Here is a 12,033-nt window from a genome sequence, read left to right as displayed (position 1 = left end):
TTCATTTCAGAAAAGATGGTGTCACAGATGAACAGCCTGTGAGAGTGGTTGTCAGAGATTTAGTCTGCAACCAGATCCCTCTCAAAAATCAAGCTAATAGCCATGCCAGCAGCTAGCTGTTATATGAGCTAAAAGAAAGGGAAGGTAAATGAGCTAGATGTGAATGACAGCAAACATGTTCACAATGTTCTTGCGAAAGAATATTATTTGTTAGGGATACGTAATAGTACCGCCATTATATCAGCACATACTAGCTTAAAAAGTGAATTATTGGTATCAGCAGATATGAAAATTCCTGACGCTGCTTACATTCTGGCTATAAATCTGCCTATATATGCCAAAAATATTGGCCATTAAAACAAATACATTTGTGGAGTTTTAGGCTGGTCCAACAGAGCTACACATAATACAGGAATGTTGACCTGGAAAATGATGCTCATTTGTGCACTCAATAATTGATTGTAGCTCCTTTCACACATAGCTATTACTGCATCTATACAACGTGGCATGGAGCCAATCAGTCTGTGGCACTGCTGGGTTGTCATGAAGCCAAGCAGCCTTCAGCTTGTCTCTATTGTTGACTCTGGTGTCTCTTGTCTTCCTCTTCACTAAATATTAGAATTTTTCTGGTAGTTTTGGCTTCACTGTGGGCAAAGGCTGAGAAAACCTTTGCAAATTTTTTTTTTTTCTTACAATATTCTAACATTTTGAGATAGTGGAATTTATATTTTTGTGAGCCATTAGCCATAATCATTAAGATAATTTTTTAAAGGTCTTGGAATAGTCCACTTTGTGTGAAATGAATCCAGAATTTATACAAGTATAACCTTTTAAGTAAATCACAGAAAATAAAGAACTTTTACACCATTTTCTATTTTTTTGAGATGCACAATTAAATCAGCAGGCTTTATCATCTGGGGACCTAGATTAAGGAGAAAAAGACAATTTTCCTTCCAGTAGCTGCAAAAATGTTTCAGTTTGGACCTTCAAGCTGTAACTGCTGAAGGACTGACATCCCAACCCAAAGAGACAGCATAAGCTTGGCAGACTGTGAGCACACAATGAAAGAGCAGATTTGGAGGTACTGAAAAAATGTGAAATTTGGAACTAGAAAGTATTTCTATGAGTTTTTTTTTCCAAATGAAACTTCATCTCAATAACATGAATAAATTCTTAATTAATAAAGAAAGCATGAACAAAACGCTGCAGACAGTGAGGCTGCCCATGACTAGAAACACAACCCTGCCTGCTCTGATAAACAACAAAGAAGTAGATAAAATGACTTTGTCAATATACTGGGTCATTTAGGATGGAAAGGGAGGTTTGGCAGAAAGAAAAATGAGTAACTGATGAGTCCAGAAGAAGATAAGGCTGTGTTGGGTGTTGTCTATTCTTCTGTTGAAAAGTGAGAGATCATTTTTTGTGAAGTGACAATACATGGAGTCAAAAAGGCTGACTGACACGCCCTTCATTACAAACTGTGCTTATTGTGAAGGGACGTGGTAAATCAAAGCGCAGCCTCTTATGCTGATGCATACACGACTTTGGTTCACAGCCAAGTTGTAGCACGGGACTCATGTTTTGTGTATGAGTATGTGTGGAGGAGTGGGGGCGTTGAGGAGGGGTAATCAGCTGAACAATGAGCACGACTCACAAACAGGATCCCTCTGTTTCCTGTAGTAGAGACTGTCTCCTTAAACCACACAAACACACACAAGCTGACTTCTGTTCTTCTGCAGACATCCTTTTAAACACAGAAATATACAGATTGTGTGTACAGCGCGTTGTCTCGTACACGGACACTCCCATACTCCTCTCCCCACAAACACTATGTGCACATTCAGACATCTATTTTTGTCATTATGGGCGAATCTTGATCTATGGGTTTTGTTTCCTCCACAGTAATTACACACAACAAAGTCTCTGCTAACATGCAGTCTACAGCCAGACAGTGTGCACACTCAGCATATAAACAGACACACAGCACACTGGGGGGCAGTCAGCAGCTTGTGCACTTTCTACCATCAGTAAAAGCACACCTGTCCCAGCTGCTGTTTTGAAGAGGAGAGGAGGGAGAGAAGGAATGTGCTTCTCTCAGTTTTCCTGTCAGACCCTCACCCTCTCTGCTATCTCTGTCATTCCTCTCCTTTGACTTGTTTATCTAATTATTCCCATGATCCCATTGTTTCTCCTCTCCTCACACACTGCCACCCCAGTTCTTTCTTTCTCCTTATTGTCTTTTTGTTTGCATTTTCCCAGTCTTATCACTTTCTCATATCTCTTAATTTGTTTATCTTTTTGCAGTACTTTAAACAGATTTGCTCTAAACCCCATTTTTTCTTCCATAGACGGCTGAAAATTCCAAAAATTAGAATATGCTACCCAGCCTAGAACAACAGAGGGATTAAAAAAGGGTTTCATTGGTGGAAAAACAGTTATTGCTGCTATTTTGCTAGATTTTGCTACCATTTAATTCTCAGCCAGCAGCAAACTTATTTATTATCTTTACATGTTAATAACTTGAAACCTGCTGATTTTGGAAGCTACAACCTCATAGTATTCGATTTGTAAATACTGTAGTGCATTTAGGACTATTGGAGACTTAATTCTGGTATCCGTAAAGTTATCTACATCTGAATCAATCCTAATGATTGCATTATAAAATTTTGGAACTCTCCCACCCTTTTTAATATCTACTGGCCACTTGAATCAAAGCCATATTTTTCTGAGTGGCACTGCACGGCAAGAAATCCTGGTACTACTCAAAAATTTCGATATACCATGCAACCCTACTAGCCGGGCTGTAAGACACACCTGACATAAAACAATGATACGCCATTAAGCTTATGTCTCTAAGTGTGCCTGGAGTAGAGCAATATGGAGAAAAGATCATCCCTACTAATCAATCATATACCACAAAATTTATGTTTTTAATGATAATAAAAATGTAGTGTAATGTAGAACAGCTCTCCAATGGGATCCGGATATCACCGTTCACCTAAAAGAGTCGCCTCTTTGCACCAGCTCGTTAACGAACGAAGCATCATTAGTCAGATTATGTGATGGCTCTAGAGATTATCTTGCGAGTTTTTCTAGTAGTTTAATGATGGGTTTTAAGTGATTTAAATTTACTCAAGCTTGTATATTGTCTTTCTAGTTGTCTGACCACTCCAAATGCCAATCCCATAAATATAAAAATTTTAAAAAATTCCCACAGAGATTATAGTCGTCTACTGCAAGTGTAATGGAACAATTTCTTGCAAACATAATAACAATAACATTTGCAAAGATTTATTATATTCTAAAAAATGTAATAATTTTCCACAAATGTAATAAGAACATGAAAATAAAATGTGTGTGGTTATTTTTCATTTGTTGTAATTTGTTGTACAAGTCAGTTTAAATCCAAGTCACATTAAAAATGTAGTCTTTTGTTTGCCACGAAACAGGAAGTACCTGTAGGTTTTTTTTTCTTTTTTCTAAAGATTTATTTTGAGATTTTAGTACCTTTATTTGATAGAGAAGGACAGTGGATAGAGTTGGAAACGGGGAAGAGAGATTGGGGAGCTGCATGCAGGAAAGGGCCACAAGCTGGATTCGAACATTTTAATCCACTCTGATAAGAGTCATGGCTCTACAAATGCAAGACAGCCGGACAGTCTGGCTGCAGACTCTTCATCTCTGACAGAAACTCTCACAGACCTTTCATCTGAGACGCCGTATCTTACAGAACGGAACCGCATGCTAAAACCTTTGAAATAAAATCGTATTGAACTTCCATTCAGGCTTAGGGTGACAGTAAGATACCAGAAGTAAAAAGTTAAAAACCTGACCTGCAAAACCTAATTACAAAACATTAAATAACACAAGTAAACAGTCTGCCTACAGGAAAAAGCTAACCCTCTATGAAAACATTCTCCATTAGCTCTGTAAGCTATGTAGATAATGGAGCTACACAGCTAAAGCTAAGCTCAATAAGCAGCTATGTAAACTGCGTTATCTATGTAGCTCGGTTAGCTTTAGCTAGGATTGCAAAAGCTGACGCTGCTAAAGCTAACTTAGCTATGTTTCTAACATAGCTACATAGCTAAGGCTAAGCTCACAAAGCAGCCATGTAAACTACAGTGCCGTAAAAAAGTATTTGCCCGAGTTTTTGCATATTTACCACACTTAAATGTTTCGGATCATCAAACTAACTTTTATATTTCACAAAGACAACCCAAGTAAATAAAAAATGCAGTGTTTGAATGATTATTTAATTTTTTAAGGCGGGAAATAATCCAAATTTATCTGGCCCTGTGTGAAAAAGTAATTGCCCCCCTGAACCTAATGGCTGTTTTTTCCATCCTTGACAGCAATAACTGAAATCAAGCGTTTGCTAACTGGTGATGAGTCTCTCACATCGCTGTGGAGGAATTTTGGCCCACTCTGCTTCGCAGAATTGCTTTAACTCAGCTATATTGGAGGGTTTTCCAGCATGAACTGTTGTTTAAGGTCACACCACGGCATCTCAGTTGGATTTAAGTCTGGACCCTAACTGGGCCACTCCAAAACCTTAATTTAGTTTTTCTTGAGTCATTCAGAGGTGGACTTGCTTGTGAATGTTGGGTCGTTGTCCTGCAGCATAACCCAAGAACGCTTGAGCTTGAGGGCATGAACTGATGGTCTTTGTGAAATATAAAAATTGGCTTGATAATCCAAAACATTTAAGTGTGATAAATATGCAAAAAAAACCCTCAGGAATCAGAAAGAGGGCAAATGAATGAATGTAGATAGGTGTTCTATGTGGCTATGTAAGCTTTAGCTGCATTTGGTAAAGCTAACTTTGCTAAAGCCAACAGCTACACTGGCTCATGTGGTAATGTTAATCACATAGTCATGAAGCTAAAGGGAGCAATCATTCTTGTTACTAATTCTTAAACAGGTACATAATTTAATCTTAAATTGGACCTATGACCTTTATCTCTGTTTTATTTACGAAATATTGCTCTGTCTGTAATTTTTTTCAATATGGTAACTAAAGCAAATTGATTCTTCTTTACTGAGATATATGGCATCTCAGATCAAGTCTGTGAGAGTGGCTTTCTGAGATGTACAGTCTGCTGTGAGACACCTCTCGATTGCTTTAAACTTCTTGTTCTATGGCAGAAAAAAAAATTGCCATAACCACTTTTCTTGGTGTGACTTGAACCCACCGGCAGTTGTAACAAGGCTACATGAAAAAAAAAAAGACCACTACTTTCATTTGTCACGGTCACTTTACATCTGTGGGAAGTTAATTTTGAGAGTCAAGTTATCATACTTTTCCATAAATGTATTAAATCCCTGCAAATGTAATAGTTATTACATTTGCAGTAGGCAACTGCTATTACATTTTAGGGAACTATATTACAATTGTGGTATTATTATATTCAAAGCTGCAGATTTGCATTATGTTTGTGATTTATTACATATATGGGCAATTATTTTGTTTGCAGGTGTTAGACAGCCTCTCCCTGATCTGCTCAGAAGTTGATCAGGCAGCCCCGATTTAAAATGATGAATTTTGAACATATTCAATAACAGAAATCCTGCAGTGTGTGGGAAACACAGAGGTCAGTGCCAACCACACACTTTATGGATTGTCACATGAAACGGAACAGCCAATCAAGAATCAAGCTGACTCAAAAAGGAACAATGATAATCACAGCCATGGTAACAATAGTAAATGCAACACATGAACATAGATGGTTAGATGTATCTGTTAGTATGTGGTGCTCTGTGTTGGCCATCTCATTGCACTTCCCACTTTGAGAAGAACAAAACTCAATCAGTATTTGTTCAGTCCGTCACTGTTTGTCATAATGTGTGGCATCTCACATTTTTAAAATCAGTTAAGGTTTTAAAAATATTTGAGTGTGTGCCAGAATTAAATGTGAGGCCATACTGATGTTTTATGGGTATTAATAACAGAATAAGAACAACCTTACAGTCAGTACAACTCCAGTATAACAGGACAAATCTACCCCGAAATACCCGGTTGTGATTAAAAGGAAAAAAAAAATCATTTGAATTTATACTGATAATGCAGTAACTGCCAATAGTGGTAACCATACCAAAATCAGATCTGCATTAAAACACGATGCTCTAAAATACTTAGTGGTCCTTTCCCTTACATTCATGAAATCCTCCCACATGGTTCACTGCCATCTTTAGTACATTTTGATCTTCTGCAGTGATAATCAAGTCTACCTAGTAAAACCGTCCTCTAAGATTGATCGATTTTATAAGCTAAACTCAACATAAAAACACTCCTAGTTTTTTTGATAAGCAACAGATTTCAGACTTGAATGCTGCACATAAAAATCCCCAATTAACATTTAAACAGAAGCCATCTGCCTTAGCCTTTTATCACTGTGCATGTACATGCATGCATTTGCCCGTTTGTAAACCCAGTTGCTGCTGGAGGTATTTACAGGGGGGAACCATGTGCAGGGAGCAGCAAGTGCATTTTCTATTCCCAGCTTTACTAGCTTTGTTTTGATTTTATAATCAGCACTTTTCTCCTCAGAGGCTGCATGCACAGCTGAAGAGCTCACACAAGAACATGCATACATTGTAGGATAGAGACCACCTTTGCTTTTTTTTTTTACCATCACGTGCAAAAATGCATCTCCACTGAATTTTGACTATAACTAGTGGCACTGAAAGACCTTTGCTCTACACCTCCACCACGGAAATAGATTTACAGGCAGCCCCTCTGGTGTGTCCTGAGGGTTGTGGTGTTGTTCACTATGTCCGTCTTCAACTCCAGCTTGTTTTGCTCCCTCCTCTTCCTCCTCCCTTGGCTTCTGCTGCCCTTCAGAATACAAACTGTGAGTGAAGTGATATGTGGACAGCTAGTCATTAAGCTGTCAGAGAACGACCTGTAGACCGACAACACTGTCAGCAGGGACCAAAATTCACATTTCACCTCTGATATAAATCACTTGTCAGACGTGCTTCTGTTTTACCTGCAAAAGTGAATAAAGATTTTTATTTACTCAGGACTCTCCAACCACTTATAACTCCTTCAAACATTCATGAACAAGCTCTTCTGAACTAAATCAATTAAGCAGGTTCTTATTGTGAGGAAAGCAGTACAACATGAAGCCAAACAGGTGGTACAGTATTCAGGACTTTACGAAGAGTTAATGTTTTTCCTGTCGAGAAGTGACACACACTCACCCATAAATACTCAGCAGAGCCTGAGGAGCTGTGGTCCTGTCTTAGCATGTTTTCTCACTTTGGCATCCTTCCAGAACACACACATGTGGCAGATTTGTGTGTATGTAGGTGTATATGTGTGGATTTGGATGTGCCTTTGAATGGCAGCCATGTAAAGTGGATTTCATTGCACAAGAGTGTGCATGTGCAATTGGTGACACAGAAATGTTTTTTGAGGGGTAGGCTCAAAATCTTATCAGGCAGCAAAGATCCATTTGGTTTGACAGTGATGCATACTGTTTTTCCTGTAAGAGAGGACTGTAGTTTAAACTTGTACAGCTGTAATGCTGGGGGAAAACTGTTTTTGTGAGCGTGTGCAGGACATACACGTCTGTAGAGATGTGCAGAGGTGCTGAGGAAAGACAGGAGACACAGCTGGTCAGGGGACAGGGGAGTCTATGCTTGCATTAGCAGAAACTTCTGCAGCTGCTCTGTGTGCAAGCTTAAAAGCTTGCAGTGTCTCAATGCATGTGGAACTTACTCTGCAAAAAAATCTGCATTTTTACTCCAACACATAAAATTATGCCTCATGTTTTATAATGCAGCAAAGACAGCCAAAATACGATCTTAAACCCCAGCCTGAGGTTTTTTTTTCTCCAGGATACCCAAGCTATGTTATCTCTGAATTTAATTTTCATAAATCATCTGCATTCAATTCATTTTATCTTTCCAAACTTAAGATTCATGATTTACTACTTCATCAAATTGTCTGACCCATGAATTTGTTGGAGATGATTCAAGAACAAAAAAATCCCACAACAAAATTTCAGTTCGAATTTCAGCACAATCTCCCCCCCACAAAAGCTTGCGTGCAAACACAGCCAAGAAGGGCTTAACTTTAGTGGGGAGGAGTTCTGTTGGGTAAACACGAGTAAACTAAAGTGAGCTGTTACTAAGTGATGATGCAACCACACTGGGACCAGACCCAGATATTTTTTTTTCTTAGTTTGACTTGGTGGGTATTTGTGAAGCTAAGCTTGTGGGTTCTTTTGTGTGAAGTTTTCTTTCATCCGTTTTTGTGCTGTGATGCACTTAAACAAGTGTTTAGTGTAAATGCAACATAATATGTTGTACGAAATGGGGCACTTTGAAGGTATTTTCTATCAGCTTCCAGATAAATTGACTCATTTTTTCAATAACTGTTTCAAAGATGCATTTTAATTTCAATGCACCAGTGACTGTAACTGATGGGTCAGGACCAAGGTTATAATTGCTTTGGATTTTTCATTAGTTTTTATTTTTATTTTGTTTTCAGTTTCTGTTTTCAATTTCAGTTTAGTTTTAATTAGTTTTTACTGCTGGTTTCTTAGTTTAGTTTTTATTGTGCAAAAATGCTTCATTTTAGTTTAGTTTTTTATTAGTTTTAGTTTTTATTTCTGATACAGTACATGTCAGGTCTGATTAAAGATCATACATGTTAAAAAACATATTCAAACAGGCTACTCTTCACTTATCATTTTATTTATTAAAAGATGATGTTTGAAAACAACTCCAGACATAAAACTGCCAATGTTTGACATGTTAACCAATCAAATCAGGCAATTTTACTCTCCCCAGACTTGGGTGTAGGTGCCAGTTAGTATGGTAGTGTCAAAGACTAAAACTAAGGATAGGACTCTATCTTTTTGTTATTTTAGTTAGTTTTGTAAGTGCACTGTACAGTTTTAGTTAGTTTCAGTCAACTAAAATGATTTTTGAATTTAAGTTTTAGTTAGTTATTTGAAAGTTAATCATAATAACCTTGGTCGAGACCCCCACATGGGCTATGGAGCTGTTTTCAGTGGGTCATGAAAAGAAGAAATATGGCCAAAGCAGGGGTAAGTCAGCCATCAGTCGGCCTGAAAGGCTGACCCATTCCAGGCAGAACTTAACCTTCCAAAGCTGATGGATTGTCTGTCATCAGGCAGATCCTACTTGCAAAGCTTAAGTCTGAAATGTTTTTGGCTGATCTGAGAGTTGATGGACCAATCGGATTAGCTGCACAGTAAGACCGAACAGTTGAATGTTGCTAAATAATGAGTTGTGTTTGTTTGAAAATCCAAAATAGCTATTTGAGATATGAATATATTTTGAGTTGAAAAAACACATTTTTTTTTTAGTTTTAAGTAAACAGTATTTTTTTTGTCATTGTAGTCAATAAATTTGACAATCTTCCCTTAAGCATTACACACTTTTGCATCATGAGTGAAGTTACTGACATTTTGAAGTCCTACCTGTAGAGAGCAACCACAATATGCAATGGATGGTGTACTGAACAAGATGGAAGAGGACTTCCTGGTTCAGTGTGTGCCTTTCAGTTATTGTCACTTGTAGTCATTTAAGTTGTCCTATCTAGAGTGGCATAAAGGTTTAAGACTTAAGCATGTTGTTTTGAGTTGCATTTAGACATAAGTGTAGGTAAGTATGTAAAGCACTTTGAGCTATATGTTATGTATGAAAAACACTTTATAAATAAAGATTGATTGATTGAAGTTTCCACAGTGTAGTTTAACTAAAAATGTCTAGTTAACCCAACGTAACACACATTAATGATTACTCAAAAAAGAAAAAAATCCACTACATAAAACCTTTGACATAATGGGTTTCATCAAATTTTTTTTGAGTATTTTCAACAAGTATTTGCAGGTGTCTGGAGTTGTGACTCTTAAACAAGTGAAAACAGAGATAGAATAATGGGTGGTGCTGAAAATCTAAGAATTGAAAAGCAAAAAGTGTTGCCACAACATGCATGCAAAATTGACTGTAATTTTCTGCAGTGAGGGTGCTACCAAAACAGGCCAATTTTGATCAGACTGAACCAAGCAGCAGGGAGATGTAGCTGTATTACAGCGATGAAGATGAGGAGGAGTATGAGCATGAGGAAAACAAAGCAAAATGCAGCCAAAAACACTGACAAGTGTAATGTGTAGGGTTGGGCATTTTAATATATATGGAATTATACTGAGATAGAAAGATTGGTTTTGAGTTTAATGTTCAAAGTGTGATCACACAGCAATTAGGAGCCTCCTTATGTGTGGGATGGTGCTGAATCGGCACAAGTTTACATGTAGAACATTTCGTAAAACACTTCTAATGGGAATAAGCAAATAAATTTGGCATCATGCACAGAGCAATGTGATATCAGGGCCTCTCCATCACAGAGTCATGGGCTAAATTGCTGTTCCAGCATGTTCCTCGGCTAAAATGTATGATGTACTGAAACCTTACATTAACATACATCCATACATCTTATTTTACTCCATTTTGCTCTGATAATGAGCATATTTAGTTTGTTTTCTCAAGATTTCGGCATAATAATCATTCTATTTTGTGCTTACAAAGCTGGTTTTCATATGATAGTGTGTTCATTCCTTAAGATCTGTAGAAAACAACCAAAACTTACATGTTATCAAGCCCGCTCATATGGGAGGATAAATGAGAGAGCTTTCTGGGGCCCAGTTAAACTAGCAGCCCATGAAGTTCTGCAAAATCATGGTCCATTATTAAGTTTAGCTGTGATAACCCAATATTTTTTTTGACCTGTATGATAACCACTCTTAAGAAAGCAACAAAAATGAATTTTAATTCATTATGCTGTGGTACAATACAGCATTTTATGAGAAATGGAGACCCCTTTACCTTCAACAGAATTATTTTTTTGACAATGGTAACAATGTGGATTGGCACACTGAACTAAACTATTAGGAAAGTAATGTTAGACTTCATAGCTTGGCCATGATGTACACAAATGTCAGGATGCCAGGAATTAAAGTAGAAAAATTTTAAAACTTTAATGGAAAAAAATGCAAGAAAAGTGGCAAAATGAATTAAATGTGGCATGATTCTGAATAAAACACAAAAGAGGACCAGTGCTCAGTGAAGAAACCCCTACTCCATTACTATTTGCCTCCACAAGTCAACTGTGCAAACTGATGGGTAGCAAGGAACCAGCACTTCACCAGGGTTGTCAAGTGGGAACCCTCCTTCGTCTGTGTTTCATCCAGTCAGTCCCACGACACCTACAGAGGGCTGAACAGTAATCTCCAGCGTCCCAGAGCCACCCCCCTCCATGCCAGCTCTCACCATCCACCATGCCAACACGGAGACATCATCTTATCTATCGCACCGCATGGCCCACACAGCCTCAACAACATGCCACCATCAATAGACCCAGGCTTGGTACATGCAAGCTCCAGGTAGTGACAATGCTGATACTACCTTCCTTAACACCTCTCATAATAACAGTGACAATTATGCACACATGACACATAACTAAGAGTAAAAAAGGGAAAATGAAAAAAATTGAAATAGAGGGAAAGGAGAGAGAGAGAGAGAGAGAGAGAGAGAGAGAGAGAGAGAGAGCTTAGTGATGGGGTGGGGGAGGCAGAATAAAGCAAAATGGGCCAAAAGTGATAAAATGGGTTAAAAAAATGTGCCAAAAAAAAAGCTAAAGGGGTGAAAAGTCAGAAATGTGGGTTAAGATTGGCTTAAAGAAGTTGCAACAAGGATTCAATGTGACAGAAATTGTTGAAAAGTGGCAAAAATGGGTGAAAAGCAGCAAAAATTGGTTAAAAGTAGCAAAATGGTGGCAAAAAAGGGTGAAAAGCAGCAATAAAGCATTAAAAGGGTTGGGAAAAGTTACAATAATGGTAGGAAAATTGGCGATAGGGGTTAAAGCAGCACAAATAAACAATTTCAACATCAGAACTAAATAGTTTCACATATTTTCCAGCCCCAAAATTAAGTAACTGTTAGCCAGGATACTAGCACCAATGCTACTGATCCAACCCCGGCACAACTAGGGAGGGC

Source organism: Cheilinus undulatus, linkage group 8 (genome assembly GCF_018320785.1).
Source record: "Cheilinus undulatus linkage group 8, ASM1832078v1, whole genome shotgun sequence".
NCBI classification, from domain to species: Eukaryota; Metazoa; Chordata; class Actinopteri; order Labriformes; family Labridae; genus Cheilinus; species Cheilinus undulatus.
Note: the sequence above shows the minus strand (reverse complement) of the source record.